At 42.1% G+C, this 16,796-nt stretch overlaps 1 protein-coding gene across 1 annotated transcript in view; it reads right to left on the bottom strand.

Moving 5' to 3' along the window:
• The window catches only part of GALNTL6 (polypeptide N-acetylgalactosaminyltransferase like 6), a 1,542,469-nt gene that overhangs the window by 560,650 nt on the left and 965,023 nt on the right, over positions 1–16,796 (bottom strand). The gene's annotated exons all lie outside the window — the stretch shown is intronic.

Here is a 16,796-nt window from a genome sequence, read left to right as displayed (position 1 = left end):
AAGATATTAAGAAGAGGTGGCAAGAATACACAGAAGAACTATACAAAAAAGATCTTCATGACCCAGGTAATCATAATGGTGTGATCACTCACCTAGAGCCAGACATCCTGGAATGTGAAGTCAAGTGGGCTTTAGAAAGCATCACTACGAACAAAGCAAGTGGAGGTGATGGAATTCCAGTTGAGCTCTTTCAAATACGGAAAGATGATGCTGTCAAAGTGCTGCACTCAATATGCCAGCAAATTTGGAAAACTCAGCAGCAGCCACAAGACTGGAAAAGGTCAGTTTTCATTCCAATCCCAAAGAAACGCAATGCCAAAGAATGCTCAAGCTACCACACAATTGTACTCATCTCACACACTAGTAAAGTAATGCTCAAAATTCTCCAAGCCAGGCTTCAGCAATACGTGAACCGCGAACTTCCAGATTTTCAGGCTGATATTAGAAAAGGCAGAGGAACCAGAGATCAAATTGCCAACATCCGCTGGATCATCAGAAAAGCAAGAGAGTTCCAGAAAAACATCTATTTCTGCTTTATTGACTATGCCAAAGCCTTGCCTGTGTGGATTACAATAAACTGTGGAGAGTTCTGAAAGAGATGGGAATACCAGACCACCTGACCTGCCTCTTGAGAAACCTATTTGCAGGTCAGGAAGCAACAGTTAGAACTGGACATGGAACAACAGACTGGTTCCAAATAGGAAAAGGAGTACGTCAAGGCTGTGTATTATCACCCTGCTTATTTAACTTACATGCAGAGTACATCACGAGAAACGCTGGGCTGGAAGAAACACAAGCTGGAATCAAGATTCCTGAGAGAAATATCAATAACCTCAGATATGCAGATGATACCACCCTTATAGCAGAAAATGAAGAGGAACTCAAAAACTTCTTGATGAAAGTGAAAGAGGAGAGTGAAAAAGTTGGCTTAAAGCTCAACATTCAGAAAAGCAAGATCATGGCATCTGGTCCTATCACTTCATGGGAAATAGATGGGGAAACAGTGGAAACAGTGTCAGACTTAATTTTTTGGGGCTCCGAAATCACTGCACATGGTGATTGCAGCCGTGAAATTAAAAGATGCTTACTCCTTGGAAGCAAAGTTACGACCAACTTAGATAGCATGTTAAAAGCAGAGATATTACTTTGCCAACAAAGGTCCATCTATTCAAGGCTATGGTTTTTCCAGTGGTCATGTATGGATGTGAGAATTGGACTGTGAAGAAAGCTGAGCACTGAAAAATTGATGCTTTTGAACTGTGGTGTTGGAGAAGACTCTTGAGAGTCCCTTGGACTGCATGGAGATCCAACCAGTCCATCCTAAAGGAAACCAATCCATGGTGTTCTTTGGAAGGACTGATGCTGAGGCTGAAACTCCAATCCTTTGGCCACCTCATGCGAAGAGTTGACTCATTGGAAAAGACTCTGATGCTGGAGGGATTGGGGGCAGGAGGAGAAGGGGACGACAAGGATGAGATGGCTGGATGGCATCACTGACTTGATGCACATGAGTTTGGGTGAACTCCGGGAGTTGGTGATGGACAGGGAGGCCTGGCGTGCTGTGATTCATGGGGTCATAAAGAGTCAAACACGACTGAGTGACTGACCTAAACTGAATGATAAAAAAAGGAAGAAGTAAAAATGTCAACAATTTGCAGATGATATCATGCTATATATAGAAAATCCTAAAAGTGCTACCAGAAAGCTACTAGAGCTCATCAGTGACTTCAGTAAAACCTCAGGATACAAAGTTAATATACAGAAATCTGTTGCATTTCTTATACATTAACAGCAAACTGTCTGAAAGAGAAATTAACACATTTTTGACTGGAGACATATTACAGCCAGTCATTACTTTCTGCAAAAATCCCCTGGTCAATACTGTGTTAAGGAAACAATCCCATTTTGCATTCCATCAAAAAAAGACCAGTATTCAGAAAACTATAAGATGCAGATGAAAGAAATTGAAGATGACACAAACAGATGGAAAGATACACCAGGTTATGGATAGGAAGAATTAATATTGTTAAAATGACCATATTATCCTAGGTAATCTATAGATTCAGTGCACTCCCTAGAAAATTTCACAAAATTGAAGCCTCCTACTTTTTTTTCTTTTTATATCAGTTTTTATTTGTTGCTATACAATGTTGTTAGTTTCTACTGTACAGAAAATGAATCAGCCATACATATCCATATATATCCCTTCATTTTCTGGACTTCTTTCCCATTCAGGTCACCACAGTACATTAAGTAGGGTTTCCTGTGCAATATAGTAGATTCTCATTAGTTACCTCTTTTATACATAGTATCCATGTGTCAATCCCAATCTTCCAATTCGTCCCAACCCCTGCTCCCTCTTGCTATCCATATATTTGTTCTCTACATCTGTGTTTCTATTTATGCTTTGCAAATAAGGTCACTTATACCATTTTTCTAGATTCCATATGTATGTTAATATGCAACATGTTTTTCTCTTCTGATTTACTTCACTCAGTATAACATTCTCTAGGTCCATCCATGTTGCTATAAATGGCATTATTTCATTCTTTTTAATGGATGAGGAATATTCCGTTATATAGATGTACCGTTTCTTTATCCATTCGTCTGTTGATGGGCACTTAGGTTGGTTCCATGTCTTGGCTATTGTAGACAGTGCTTCTGTGAACATTGGGGTACATGTATCTTTTTGAATTATGGTTTTCTCAATTGGTGCTAGTGGTAAAGAAGCCACCTGCCAATGCAGGAGACATAAGAGATATGGGTTCAATCCCTGGGTAGTGGAGATCCCCTGGAGAAGGGAATGGCAACCCACTCCAGCCAGTATTCTTGCTTGGAAAATCCTATGGACAGAGGAGCCTGGCAGGTTATAATCCATAGTGTCACAAAGAGTCGGACACAACTGAAGCAACTTAGTATGTGTGCTGGGTATATACCCAGGAGAGGGATTGCTGGATCATATGAAGCCTCCTACTTTTAACATACTTTTAAGGGATTCGTTTGTTCAAAACAAACCTTGTTGAACTTCACAAAATATGTGTGAAGGAAACAGGAAAGAAAGAGATCTGGCTGGGAGCTACCCCCAGAAAGCAGTTCTCACCCAGGTTGATGTATTAGACGGATGCTGGAGGTCAGAGGCAGCAGCAATTATGGGCTCTGCAGTCATCTTTCAGGAGGAAGAAATCCTGTTGTTGTTTAACAACATTGTTTCCTTCCAGCTAGCATAGATGTTGGAACATGGTCAGGTCTCAATAAAATTTTGCTATATAAATAAGTAGATTTGTCCTATGGTGGAACATGGCTCTGTTAAGGGCCTGCAATTTTCTAATCTAATCACGTTAGAAAGGACCTGTGTCCTGTGGAGATGTGGGACTAAATCGCTCTGTTTCTGTGAGACTCGTTTCATCATCCACAGAATGTCCACCCTCCAAGACCACTCTCAAGGTTGTCACATTATATGTGTGTGTGTGGGTCTGTGTGTTTCTGGGCACATATAAAGATGCATTTAAGACATCTAGAAAACCCAGAAAACCTCTCCACAAAGGTGATAGTGGTGGTGGTTTAGTCACTAAGTTGTGTCCGACTCTTTGTGAGCCTGTGGACTGCAGCCCACCAGGCTCCTCTGTCCGTGGGATTCTCCAGACAAGAATACTGGAGTGGGTTGCCATTTCCTCCTCCAGGGGATCTTCCCAACCCAGGGATCGAACCCACATCTCAAACCCAAGTCTCTTTGATTTTAGGCAGATTCTTTATAGCTGAGCCTCCAGGTAATCCCTGGTTCCGTGTCCTTATGAATATACATTTGAAACATATACTTTAAATAATGTATTATAAGGACATTATGCCTCCTTAGGGGCTTCCTGGTGGCTCAGATAGTAAAGAATCTGCCTGCAATGCAGGAGACCTGGGTTCCATCCCTGGGCCTCAATAGACATACACCTCATTTCACACATTATAGGTACTGAATACATAGTGAGTACTATTATTTCTTCCTGTTGCTATTGTAACAAGCTTATTTTAAACCAGTGTGATATAGATCTTGTCTCGTTCTTTTTGTTCATTGGAGTTTTTTTTTTTTTTTTTTTTTAATAATGTTGTGTTAGTTTCTGCTGTTCCGTGAAGCGAATCAGCTATATGTATACATACATATTGTCCTTCTTGGACCTCCGTTCCCCGCCCCCCAACCATTCCACCCCTCACATTCCACCCCTCACAGAAACCAAGCTGAGCTCCTTGCTATACAGCAAGTTTCCGGTAGCTATTTTGCACGTGGTAGTCTATATATGTTAATGCTCCGCTCCCAGTTTATCCCAGCCTCTCCTCTCCCCGCCTTTGTCCACAGGGCTGCTCTCTACCTCAGCATGTCTATTCCTGCCCTGCAAATAGGTTCATCTGTACAACTTACTTAGCTTGTTATGAAAAGGCTTGGTCCTTCTGCCACTCTTATGCAGTCTGCAGGTTTATCCCTGATCTATAAACAGTTTAGGGTCACAGCTCTAATGATAAACCTGCAGAGTGAATACAGGTCAACATGTACACCAATTCATTGATGTCTTCACTCGTCCACCTACCACCCTTCTACCAAAGGCCCACTGTGTGCTGGCCTCCACGCCACGATCTAAGTGGTCCTGCTCTCCAGGTGTTTAACCTGAGGAAAGAAACACAAAGGCAGAAGACTGTGGTTAGAAGTTCAGGCTTTCATGTCTGGAATAAGGGAGGGGTCAGAGTTGTGGAGTCCTCCGATTCCAGGGTTGTCTGGGAGCTCAGTGCACAGGCTGCAGAGATCCATGCAGGCTTCTTCGGCTGGCATATAGCGGAACTATGGGGGTTAACTGGGCAGATTTCTTTCCAAATGGAGAGCAGAGAGGCTGGGAGATTATAACTTCTATCTTCTGGCACAAAGTTAGTAGCACTTTGGTTCACTTGCTTTCGCTCCTCCCACACATCGTCCTGTTTCTCCTTCACAGCTCCCATGAGTAGTATGATAAATTACATAGTGATGTACAGAAGGGAACTTGGTAGCCTCAGGTACTGTGAACTGCCATGGCATTGTCGTATTCCCTAACTGGGTCCTCATTACTTCCCCAGTTGTATACTTAGTAATGGCTGTGCTATCCATGCAACACTTATTTTTTCAAACTAAAATTATTATAAATTGCATTATCAATATTGAAGCATTTTAAAAACTATGTACTGTAGGAAGAAAGAATTCAAGATGGAAATGCAGGTTCAGCAAAGATATATCATACATACGTAAGTGGCAGACCATACAGGCACGCATAAATCTTGTCTCCCTCTGTGACTATACATTTACTGATAGAAGTGTTGGGGATAAATCTGGAGGACTTTTGCATGAGTATAATTCATGATTCAATGAACAAAAATCAAAATCTCAGGAATGCAAAACTTCAAGAATCCCTTGAGTAGTATGTAACAGATTTCTAGCTAGATTTCACAGGCCTCTGATTGTATGTGTTGAGGTTTTATTGCTTCACAGTATGATTCCACAGCTACGGCTTACCTCCTCACTGCACATTTGGTAGAGCCAAGATGCTTGAAGAATCATTAAGATCTATGCATGTCAGAAAAGCAAAAATAACCTGATTTTATTGAAAGTAGGTCACATTTTAAAAAATAACAGAAGGATCTTCTGGGGAAAATATTTGCATTTTTCATAAATCCTCTTCTTAGATGAAGAGGGAGATAAAACATATGTATGGTAGGAGAAGGAAAGAATATAAGGTGAAAGTGTCAGCCACTCAATTGTGTCTGACTCTTTGCCACCGCGTGGACTATAGCCCACCAGGCTCCTCTGTCCATGGGATTCTCCAGGCGAGAATACTGGAATGGGTTGCCATTTCCTCCTCCAGGGGATCTTCCCAACCTGAAGATCAAACCCAGGTCTCCTGCATTGCAGGCAAATTATTTACCATTTGAGCCACCAGGCAAGTCCCAGAGAATGAAAACTACTCCTTTAAAAGGTATTCTGCTCACCCATCCAACTGTCCTCCCCCGAGGCACAGTCCCAGCTGTGTGGGATGACAAGTGAGTCTGAATGTGGACTGTGGCAGGTGGTATGGACTGTGTGGGGATATGAAGTGGTCAGAGAGGAAGAGAACAGTGAAGACTAGTTGTGTCTGATTTTGCCAGGCTCCTCCGTCCATGGGGATTCTCCAGGCAAGAAGACTGGAGTGAGTTGCCATTTCCTACTCCAGGGGATCTTCCCAACCCAGGGATCAGACTGGCATCTCCTGCATGCAGGCAGATTCTGTACCACTAGCATCACCTGGGAAGCCCCACACAGGAAGCCACCGTGTGAAAACTTAACACAGTGATGATACTAATAACCTTGCATTAGGATTGAGATTGGATCAGGAAAACCAGAGAGGGCAAGAGGCAAGGAGAGAGAATGGATCTCAATCCAGTTCCAGAAAACCTTCCTCCTGAGTCCTGTGGAGGAAGAAACCAGCCTTGACTGTCAGGAGCCACGTGAAACAGCAGCTTCCAAGAGCTGTTGGAGGGGATGGCAACATGGGCACAACTCCCTGGAGCTAGGAATGCCGTCTCCTGGAGGGGCGCGCCTGGATGTACCCCTAGGTGGAGAGTCATGCCTGCTTGTATGTACTTCCACTTATGTATGTGTGACAGATCCCTAATGAACTTGCATTTCCGTCTTGAATTCTTTCTTCTTCCAGTGTATACATTTTAAAATGCTTCCATATTGGTAATGTGATTTATAATAATTTTAGCTTTAAAAAATGTGTTAAGTGGATAGCACAGTCATTACCCTTACTCACCTGAATCTGTTTTTTGCATAAAAATAGGAATAGAAAATAACAAAAGGAAGGTGGTTTTATCATTTTCACAGGGTGGTGAGAATCCAAAAAAATGTATACATGCTAGCACTTTGTAACATGCAAAATTCTTTACAAGTGCAAAGTAATAGTATCATCTGGGCAATGTATTACCCTCACCTGCAGCCTCTCCCTTAATGTCTTTCTGACAGAATGGGGAAGCAGGCGGCACACTTCTGGATAGCTTCTCCGTTTCGAGTATTGGTGGTGTGGACAGTGTCAAGGAAAACAGAAAAATAAGAGGGTTAGTTCTGCCCGTGAGAGATGAGGGAGGAGACCCTTGCCAACCCATCTCTCTGTCCCCTGCCTTTCCTAAGAGCCTCTTCTCTGTCTCTTTGAAATGTGTCCAAATCTTTTCCAAAGCTAAATAAGCCTCTTGTCAGCTTCAAGACCCAGGAATGTCTTTATCAGGGATCTGAAAAATAGCTCTTGAAAATGCAATCATGGGAAGGATAAGGCCCTCAACATTCCAGATTCCTTGAAGGCAGAAGCCTAGCCTTGAAGAACAGCTAGCTCTGTAACTGCCTCCTGTAATAAAGAGGTGGAAAGGTAACTTTTCCTTCATATAAAGTCAAGTGGCTAACACCAGTGGTCACCCCATCTACCAAGCAGATTTAGAATGAGCTGTGTGTATGCCAAATAGTACTGTCATATCTTGAACGCTCATTACTGTCCATCCTGAGAACATGATATAATGGATCACACCTGTTGACCACGTTGCTCTTCCTTGATGGAGTTACATTCCAATAAACCCATCATGAACTGAATATCATAAATTAATATCATTAATTCTAAAATGCACTAAGTACACCTAACATACAGAACATCACAGCTTAGCCCAGCCTACCTTAAATGTGCTCAGAACATTTATGTTAGCCTCTAGCCATGCAAAATTAACTACCACAAAGCCTATTTTATCATGAAGTGTTGAATATCATCTGTAATTTATTGAATTTTGTACTGGAAATGAGAAATAGAATGGTGATAGGTGATTCAGCTGTTGACCCTCATGGTTGTCGGGCTGTGGGAGCTGCCCAACATCACAAGAGTATTATACCCTGGATCACCAGCTGAGGAAAAGGGCAAAATCTAGAATTCACAGTATGGTTTCTAGTAAATGTGCAGTACTTTTACACGGTAAAGTCAAAAAACTGTAAGTGAAACCACTGAGTCCTGTACTGTCTGTGTAATAAAAGGGTGGGATTTCTGTCTTTGAATCTCCTTTGAGACTTGCCTTGGTGCCCATCACATTCTGATTTAATAGTTATCCAAGAGAAAAACTGTTTTGTTCCCTCCCACCTTTGTGGAGGAGTGTTCCCTGGTGCCTCAGGGATAAGGAATCCACCTGAAATCTAGGAGACATGGGTTCGAGGCACTAATCCCTGGGTCGGGAAGATCCCCTGGAGAAGGAAATGGCAACACACTCCAGTCTTCATGCCTGGAGAATCCCATGGACAGAGGAGCCCCGGGCTACAGTCCATGGGGTTGCACAGAGTCAGACACGACTTAGTGACTAAACCTCCACCATCTTTGTGGAGAGGTTTTCTGAGTTTAAAGGAGATTTTGTTTTTAATTCTCTTTCCCGGCAATAGCATAGTGTTTAATATCATGGAGTGGTACTGGGCTGCCTGGGTTGAGGGGCCTAGTATTTATTTTCGCCCCCAAATTCACAGTGCAGCATGTGGGATCTTAGTTCCCTGACCAGGGACCAAAGCCCTCTGCGTTGGAAGTAGAGTCTTAACCATTGGAGCACTAGGGAAGTCTCATGTACTGGGCAGGTCTAAGTCATAGCTCTTGCCATGACTCGCTATATGATCATTGCCAAGTCACCTAACAGCTCTCTACCCAAGGTTGTGGATTTCTAAAATGAAGATACTGACATCCAGCTCACAGTGATAGCATAAGAATTATTAATAAATGGGATGATACCTATCAAGCATTTTAAACAGTACTTGGGACCATGGATAGAACATATGGCTTAGTTATCAATGTATCTCCAATTATGGCACATGGTTCATTTAGTTATGACTGTGGTAGGCTAATTCAACTGTTTATGAAATTTCAGAATTTGAAAGGACATCAGGAATTGTCAGATCTAACTTCTTTCCTAATAGTGAAATTATTGGAAGAAGGTTGTGCGGTTGGGCTGAGCTGGGAATGATGCATCATCTTCTGACACCAGCCCAGGCCTGCCACCCTCCTTTTCTCTGGTGGTTTGTTGCAAGCTGACATAGGGTTGAAAACACTGAAGTAGAGAGGCTGATCTTTCCCTTCCACCTGTGCTCAGTTACTAAGTTTTGTCCGACTCTGTGCGACCCCATTGACTGTAGCCCGCCAGGCTTCTCTGTCCATGGCATTTCCCAGGCAAGAATACTGGAGTGGGTTACCATTTCCTCCTCCAGAGGATCTCCCCCACCTGGACATCACACCTATGTCTCTTGCCTCTCTTGCACTGGCAGGCAGATTCTTTAGCAGTAGTGCCAATATTTTTCCAGATTAGCAGAATTATGCTGAGTGAAGAGAAAAAGAATGTTGAAACATAAAAAAAAATCCATCCCACTCACCCTTGCTTTTTTCCATGTCAACAGCAGTTGGTGGAAATTTAGTAGCAGATCTATATAAATCAATTGATTGCTAATAATAATGATCATATATATTGATAAGGGTGGTGGTGTAGTTGATGGGGATAAGTTGCAGTGATTAGAAAGTACTCCTGGAAGGAAAGACAAAGAATCATTTATGTACAGTTTTCCTAGTTTGGGAACCTTCACCAATATCCATTACAGATTGTCTTTCTGACCCTGATGATATAGTTCTGGTGAATCTAAGGGTCTCTGAATGAAGTCGTTTAGGTAATATTTCCCCTCTCCTTTGAGCTTTTTCAGGTACAAAAAAAATCTTCCCTGGATTACACCTTTAATTCTTTTTTTGAAAGTTGGACTAGAAGTTGCTTTAAAAAATTATTTTAGTTTCTGCTGTACAACAATATGAATCAGCTGTGTGTATACATATATATATATATCCCCTGCCTCTTGTGTCTCCTTCCCACTCCCCCATCCCACCCCTCTGTGTCATCACAGAACACCAAGCTGAGCTCCCTGTGCTGTTCAGCACGTTCACACTAGCTCTCTGTTGTACACAATTAGTGTATATGTGTCGATGCTACTGTCTTTATTCGCCTCACTCTCTCCTTTCTCCACAGTGTCCACAAATCCATTCTCTACATCTGCATCTCTATTCCTGCCCTACAAAGAGGCTCATATGTACCATTTTTCTAGATTCCACATATATGCATTAATATATGATATTTTTCTCTTTCTGACTTACTTCTCTCTGTGTGACAGACTCTAGGTCCATCCACGTCTATACAAGTAACCCATTTTCATCCCTTTTTGTGGTTGAGTAATATTCCATTTAAGCTGAAACTCCAATACTTTGGCCTCCTCATGGGAAGAGTTGACTAATCATTGGAAAAGACCCTGATGCTGGGAGGGATTGAGGGCAGGAGGAGAAGGGGACGACAGAGGATGAGATGGCTGGATGGCATCACCGACTCGATGGACGTGAGTTTGAGTGAACTCCAGGAGTTGGTGATAGACAGGGAGGCCTGGCGTACTGTGATTCATGGGGTCACAAAGAGTCGGACACGACTGAGCGACTGATCTGATCTGATCTGAACATTAGGGTGCACGTGTCTGTTTGAATTATGGTTTTCTCAGGGTATATGCCTGTGTAATTCTGTTCCATCTTTGGGGCCTCTAAGACAGCTTTCATTGATTCCTTTTCACATAACAATACTTCTAGGTGTTTTTAACTTCTATGACTATTATTGTAATTTATATAGACATCATCTTTATATTGGAGAAGGAAATGGCAACCTACTCTAGTGTTCTTGCCTGGAGAATCCCGGGGACGGGGGAGCCTGGTGGGCTGCCGTCTCTGGGGTCGCACAGAGTTGGACACGACTGAAGCGACTTAGCAGCAGCAGCAGCAGCATCTTTATATGCTCCCCTACATCCCAAATTTGATAGTCCAGCCTGTGGAATGATAATTCTGACTCACTCTTAGAAGGGAAGTATAGTTCCATCTATACTTTGAGTTCTGGACCTTGCTTTGACTCTTTGAAGTTTTATATGATATCTAGATCTATATCCATATCCATATGTACCTATATTACTCTCAGTAGAAACCGATGGCATTGAATATCTGTTCCTTAAATTATTCCACTGACACTTCAGAACCACCTTGAGGAGATGCTTTTCCCCATCTGGGCGTCTTCTGCTCACCATGGTTTGAAGTCTTGCTGTTTGCTCTGTTTCATTTTTCTTAGGCATCTAAATGTAGCCAGTGATATAATGTTAATCCTTTTTCCTTGAAGGTCTATGTCTTGCATGTTTGTTACCCTTTTCATCTCTACTGCTGCCCCTCATTCTGATGTGAGTAATCTGCATCTCCTGCAGAGTCTTCTCCTTTATTTCCCTGACTTGGTCCTCCCCAGCCCTAAACTGGTCCATGAACCATTTACTGACCACTTATTCAATCCCTGGGTTGGGAAGATCCCCTGGAGAAGGAAATGGCAACCCACTCCAGTACTCTTGCCTGGATAACCCCATGAACATAGGAGCCTGGTGAGCTACAGTCCATGGGGTTGTAAAGTCAGACACAACTGAGGTTATTTAGCACAACACAGCATGTGTCAATGAGGCTTTCTAGAAAAAGTTGTATAAAATAATCAGTGGCCCCTTTTGCTTATATATAGTCACTTTGGGGTCTTTGTCAAGGTCTTCTACTATCTTGGTTCCAATAGGTTAGTATGATCTGATTTCCATTATTTTCTGAAACACAGTAGACTCAGTATATTCAGACTTTTTATTGTTGTTTCCTTTTTAGAACTCTCCAATACAGATTGTTCATGGCTAATCTTACATCCTGTATAACAACAGCAAAACCCACACAAACGCACTATCTGTTACTAGTACACTGAATTGTAACCCTGTTGATGAGTCAAAATCTCATAATTGTTCAGGGTTCAACCTGAGTGCCACCTCTCCCATGAAGCCTCTGTGAGTGTTCCATGAGTGCTGAAACTGTTCAAGAACATTCTGTGAAGGAATTAGGGAGATATTTCTTTCTTAAAATTTTCCAGAATATGGTCTTTGCTGATTGATTCATATACAATAACACATTTTAAAAATCAAAGTACTGAAATATTTGTATCAAATATGTATTGTCTTCTCTAAAATCATTCAGGAAACTATATAATGATATGGCTATTGTTCAAATGCTTCCCTGGTGGCTAACTGGTAAAGAACCTGCCTACCAATACAAGAGATGCAGGTTCAGTCCTTGGGTTGAGAAGATCCTGTGAAGGAAATAGCAATGCACTCCAGTATTCTTGCCTGGGAAATCCCATGGACAGAGGAGCCTGGGGAACTATATAGTTCATGGAGTTGCAAAAAAGTTGGACACAGCTGAGTGACTAAACAACAAAAACAAATTGTTCAAACACATTTCATTTTAATATTGTGAGTGATAAAAATCATCTCTTGAGAATGGATAAGATTTTTGAGCACAATGACAGTAATTCATAGTTACATCTGTGGAACATAGGTGATTGGCTTGGCTGACACATTTCTGCAGGGTAAAACAAAGTGTCATGCTGAAGCAATGAGTTTATTTAGCTAATTTTTTGCAGAAATTTTAGACCAGCTCCAAAGCTGAATTCTGAGTGGCAGAGTCGCTGGAACGAATAAACTATTTCTGTATGCCTAGTTAGAAGAAGATTCTTCCTCATCCCCGGGCTGGCAGTACCACTGTGCACTCCGTGGGTCACCCAGCAAAGCTGGGACTTTTAGATTCAGGTCCTGAGTAAAGCCTTTGGCAGAGGTCCCCATCCTGGGCATCATTCACCCCCCGGCTTCTGGTGGGAGCCGAGGCAGGGCAAAGACTGGCTTGACTGGGTCGGGCCAGCCAGCCACTGTCCCCTGACAAGGGAGTCAGGTGGGAGGATGTGTCAGCCTGTGGGTGGCAAGCACCAGGTTGGGGGCCAGGGTCCCCAGGGCCTGCAAGGGTCTGTACCTGTTTAGAAAGTATACTGAGGCATGAGGGGTATAAATAGCCAGTAAAAAACTGCCATCACTGGTACCAGTGGAAGAAAGGAAAATGTTTATGTTTTAATTGAAAAAAGAATTTTAGGAATCCCTTTTTCTTGTCTTTTGATGAAAGAGTCTTATATTTTTGTTTTGCACTGGGCAAGACAAGTGAGGTAACTGGTTCTGCTTTAATCATTACTGTTAAGTGGCTTTCCAGGAATTCACTAGTTTTTTTTTTTTTTGGTAGATTTTTACCCATTTGGACTAATCTGGTCGCTGTTATATTTGGCTCTCAATTAAGTACCTGATGACTGATGGTAATATATATATTTTAAAAAGACAGAAAAGAAAAAATACAAAAGCACATGAGAAACAAAACACAGCACTTAATGTGTGCGTTAGTTGCTCGGTCTTGTCTGACCCTTTGCGACCCCATGGACTGTAGTTCCCCAGGCTCCTCTGTCCATGGAATTCTCCAGGCAAGAAATACTGGAGTGGGTTGCCATTCCCTTCTCCAGGGATCTTCCCAACCCAGGGATTGAACCTGGGTCTTCTGCATTGCAGGCAGATTCTTTACTGTCTGGACCATGAAGCAACTGGTAGTATAGGGAAATATTTTGGGTATTCTGAGTACTTCAAGAGCAGTTGAAATGATCACTCTCAGAAAGTTTTGCTTAAACTGTGTTAGTTGTCAGGACTGTTTGAGGCTGACCTCTGAGAAAGCAACAAATAAACAGATTGCTTAGGAATCACAGATGTGTTTACATACACATTAGATAGAATGTTCCAATAGACAGAATAATCCTGAATTCTGAAAAAAAAATCTACATTGTAGAGATTCTAAGAATCCATTCATGCTAATAGTGTTAAAGAAGTCTATCATATTGACTAAGAAAGAAGCAGACAGGTTCTCATAAGCTAAATTGCATACCAGCTGTCAAACTAAAGTAACATGTTAGCTCCAGTTTTCAAAGTCAGTTCTTTACTCATAGATAATTTTAGTGAATTAGGACAGGAATGTGAGTTTTTTTCTTTTTAAATTTATTAATTTTTAATTGAAGAATCATTAATTTACAGTAATTGTGTTGGTTTCTGCCAAACATCAACATGAATCAGCCATAGGTATACCAATGTCCTCTCCATCTTGAACCTCACTCCCACCTTCCTCTTCATCCCACCCCCTAGGTTGTTCCAGAGCCCTAGTTTGAGTTCCCTGAGTCAGACAGCAAATTCCATTGACTATCTATTTTCCATATGGTAATGTGTGTTTCCATGTTACTCTCTGCATACACCCCACCCTCTCCTTCCTCCCCCACCCCATGTCCATAAGTCTTTTCTCTATGTCGTTGTCTCCCATTGCTGCCCTGCAAATAATTTCATCAGTGCCATCCTTCTAGATTTCATATACTTATGCATATACAATTTTTGTTTTTCTCTTTCTGACATACTTCACTCTCTATAATAGGCTCTAATTTCATCCACATCATTAGAAGTGAATCACAAGCCTTCCTTTTTATGGCTGAGTAATATGCATTTGGAAAACTCAGCAGTGGCCATAGAACTGGAAAAGGTCAGTTTTCATTCCAATCCCAAAGAAAGGCAATGCCAAAGAATGCTCAAGCTACCACACAATTGCACTCATCTCACATGCTAGTAAGGTAATGCTCAAAATTCTCCAAGCCAGGCTTCAACAAAAACCGTGAACTTCCAGATGTTCAAGCTGGGTTTAGAAAAGGCAGATGAACCAGAGATCAAATTGCCAACATCTGCTGGATCATCAAAAAAGCAAGAGAGTTCCAGAAAAACATCTGTTTCTGCTTTATCGACTATGCCAAAGCCTTTGACTGTGTGGATCACAATAAACTGTGGAAAATTCTGAAAGAGATGGGAATACTAACCACCTGACCTGCTTCCTGAAAATCTGTATGCAGGTCAGGAAGCAACAGTTAGAACTGGACATGCAACAACAGACTGGTTCCAAATAGGAAAAGGAGTACATCAAGGCTGTATATTGTCACCCTGCTTATTTAACTTATATGCAGAGTACATCATAAGAAACACTGGGCTGGAAGAAGCACAAGCTGGAATCAAGATTGCTGGGAGAAATATCAATAACCTCAGATATCCAGATGACACCACCCTTATGACAGACTCTGAAGAAGAACTAAAGAGCCTCTTGATGAAAGTGAAAGAGTAGGGTGAAAAAGTTGGCTTAGAACTCAACATTCCAAAAACTAAGATCATGGCATCTGGTTCCTTCACTTCATGGCAAATAGAGGGGAAACATTGGAAACAGTGAGACCTTGTTTTGGGGCTCCAAAATTACTGCAGATGGTGACTGCTGCCATGAAATTAAAAGGCACTTGCTCCTTGGAAGAAAAGTTATGACCAATCTAGACAGTATGTCAAAAAGCAGAGACATTACTTTACCAACAAAGGTCTGTCTAGTTAAAGCTATGGTTTTTCCAGTAGTCATGTATGGATGTGAGAGTTGGACAGTAAAGAAAGCTGAGTGCCGAAGAATTGATGCTTTTGAACTGTGGTGTTGGAGAAGACTCTTGAGAGTCCCTAGGACAGCAAGAATATCAAACCAGTCCTGATTTTCTTTGAAAGGATTGATGCTGAAGCTGAAGCTCCAGTAATTTGACCACCTTATGGGAAGAACTGACTAATTGGAAAAGACCCTGATGCTGGGAAATATTGAAGGTGGGAGGAGAAGGGGACGGCAGAGAACGAGATGATTGATTGGATGGTATCACTGACTTGATGGACATGAGTTTAAGCAAGCTCTGGGAGTTGGTGATGGACAGGGAAGTCTGGTGTGCTGCAGTCCATGGGGTTGCAAAGAGTCAGACATGACTGAGCAACTGAACTGAATATTCCATTGTGTAAAAGTATCACAGTTTCTTTATCCATTCATCTAGGACATCTAGATGGACATCTAGGCTGTTTCCATGTCCTAGCTATTGTAATAATGCTGCCATTAACATTGGGGTACATGTGTCTTTTTCAATTTCGGTTTCCTCAGGGTATTTGCCTCACTGCTGGGATTGCTGGGTCACATGGTGGTTTTGGGGCTTCCCTGGTGGCTCAGAGAGTCAAGAATCTGCCTGCAATGTGGAAGACCTGGGTTTGGAACATCCTCTGGTGAAGGGAATGGCAACCCACTCCAGTATTCTTGCCTGGAGAATTCCACGGACAGAGGAACCTGGAGGTCTATATAGTCCATGGGGCTGCAAAGAATCAGACACGACTGAGCAACTTTTACTCACTCACATGGTGGTTTTATTCCTAGTTTTTTAAAGCATCTCCACACTGTCTTCTATAGTGGTTGTATCGATTTACACAGGAATGTGATTTAATTGATCTGGTTATTTTTCCTTAGGCTTCCCAGGTGGCAGTGGTAAAGAATATGCCTGACAATGTTGGATATGTGGGTTCAATCCCTGGGTTGGGAAGATCCCCTGGAGTAGACAATGGCAACCCACTCCCATATTCTTCCCTGGGAAATCCCATGGACAGAGGAACCTAGCAGGCTACAGTCCATGGGGTAGTAGAAGAGGCAGACACGACTGAGTGACTGTGGACTCATGCACATCCTTGTCCTTAGGAAAGTTGACTCTGCAGAAAACGTGACATGACCAGAGTTTTAAGACTTGCAAACTTCCTCTAGCAGATAGGGTTCTCTGAAAATGTGCAACCCTCTGGCCAGAAAAGAAAGAAATCACATGGCCCTTTAAGTTGTGAAGCAGCTAATGAAAGGTGGAAGAAGAGTCTGGTTTTTGATTCCATGCTGCACTTTTCAGTGCTGTGGAGAGAGCCCACACAGATGGCCATTAGCCTTTTCATT

This window comes from Bos taurus, chromosome 8, assembly GCF_002263795.3.
Source record: "Bos taurus isolate L1 Dominette 01449 registration number 42190680 breed Hereford chromosome 8, ARS-UCD2.0, whole genome shotgun sequence".
NCBI lineage: Eukaryota > Metazoa > Chordata > Mammalia > Artiodactyla > Bovidae > Bos > Bos taurus.
The sequence above is the reverse complement of the archived record's forward strand: the minus strand, read 5'-3'. Positions and strand labels throughout refer to the sequence as shown.